Here is a 2,106-nt window from a genome sequence, read left to right as displayed (position 1 = left end):
ATGATGTGTGGATGTTGCAAGCCTGTGGTTGAACTGCAGATGCTGATAAAGTTCTGTAAGAGACACTCAGAGAGAAGCTTATCAGCCGCTAATATTTTGTGTGTAACCAAAACGTCAGTCTTCGAGTGGAAACATTGAGTCACCCAATCGGCCCCCCAATACGAGCCGATCACACGCCGCCGCCATGTCTGCTCCGTTCCCATGTCACCTCATCACTAGGAAGGCCCAGAGCCCCCAGTACCCCCCCCCCCACCCCCACATCAAACTCCCCGCCGCACCCTGCAATGCATTATTGGGTGGGGTGTAGACTTGTCTACAGTGCAAAATACTAAACTTTTAAAAAATATATATATATATTTTTTTTTAAAGAAAATGTTTATACCAATTTTTTGTTCCTTTTTTTTTTTTTTAACTAGAATATTGCTCATCAGCCTCTGAACCAAAGAACCTTCCCCTACCAATAGAACCCGACCAATAGAACCCTACCGATAGAACCCTACCAAAGGAACCCTACCGATAGAACCCTACCGATAGAACCCGACCGATAGAACCCGACCGATAGAACCTTACCAATAGAACCCTACCAATAGAACACGACCAATAGAACCCGACCAATAGAACCTTACCAATAGAACCCGACCAATAGAACCCAACCAATAGAACCCAACCAAGAGAACCCAACCAAGAGAACCTTACCAATAGAACCCAACCAAGAGAACCTTACCAATAGAACCCAACCAAGAGAACCCTACCAATAGAACCCGACCAATAGAACCCGACCAATAGAACCCGACCAATTGAACCCAACCAAGAGAACCCAACCAAGAGAACCTTACCAATAGAACCCAACCAAGAGAACCTTACCAATAGAACCCAACCAAGAGAACCCTACCAATAGAACCCGACCAATAGAACCCGACCAATAGAACCCGACCAATAGAACCCTACCAATAGAACCCTACCAATAGAACCCTACCAATAGAACCCGACCAATAGAACCCGACCAATAGAACCCTACCAATAGAACCCAACCAATAGAACCCTACCAATAGAACCCTACCAATAGAACCCTACCAATAGAACCTTACTAATAGAACCCTACCAATAGAACCCTACCAATAGAACCTTACCAATAGAACCCGACCAATAGAACCTTACCAATAGAACCCGAACAATAGAACCCGAACAATAGAACCCGAACAATAGAACCCGACCAATAGAACCCGACCAATAGAACCCGACCAATAGAACCCAACCAACAGAACCCTACCAATAGAACCCGACCAATAGAACCCTACCAATAGAACCCTACCAATAGAACCTTACCAATAGAACCCTTCCAATAGAACCCTACCAATAGAACCCTACCGATAGAACCCAACCAATAGAACCCTACCAATAGAACCCTTCCAATACCCACACATATACACCCCCCAACCAGTTTGGTGAGCTGCCAGTTAACCTCCCATTATGTATTCTGAAGGAAACCATACAAACTCCATGCAGCCACTGTCTCCAACACACAGCTTCAGCACTGTAGAAGAAAAAATAACGTTATATACTTTCATAAAATACATTAAGCAGCGGCCTTCAAACGGCGGCCCTTAGCTGGCCCCTATCCAGTCCTTGGGATACCATTTCATTCACTGACACCAACAATGGGGCACTATTCCTCCCACTGATACCAATGAGGGGCATTATTCCTCCCACTGACACCAGCAATGGGGCACTATTTCTCTCACTAAAACCAATAATCGGGCACTATTCCTCCCTCTGACTTAAATGTTTGGACACTATTCCCCCAACTGACACCGATGATGGGGCACTATTCCTCCCACTGATACCAATGATGGAACACTATTCCTCCCACTGACACCAATGATGGGGCACTATTCCTCCCACTGACACCAATGATTCGGGGACTATTCCTCCCTCTGACTTAAATGTTTGGACACTATTCCCCCAACTGACACCAATGATGGGGCACTATTCCTCCCACTGATACCAATGATGGAACACTATTCATCCCACTGACACCAACAATGGGGCACTATTCCTCCCACTGACACCAATGATGGGACACTATTCCTCCACTGACACCAACAA

This window comes from Rana temporaria, chromosome 10 (assembly GCF_905171775.1).
Source record: "Rana temporaria chromosome 10, aRanTem1.1, whole genome shotgun sequence".
NCBI classification, from domain to species: Eukaryota; Metazoa; Chordata; class Amphibia; order Anura; family Ranidae; genus Rana; species Rana temporaria.
The sequence above is the reverse complement of the archived record's forward strand: the minus strand, read 5'-3'. Positions refer to the sequence as shown.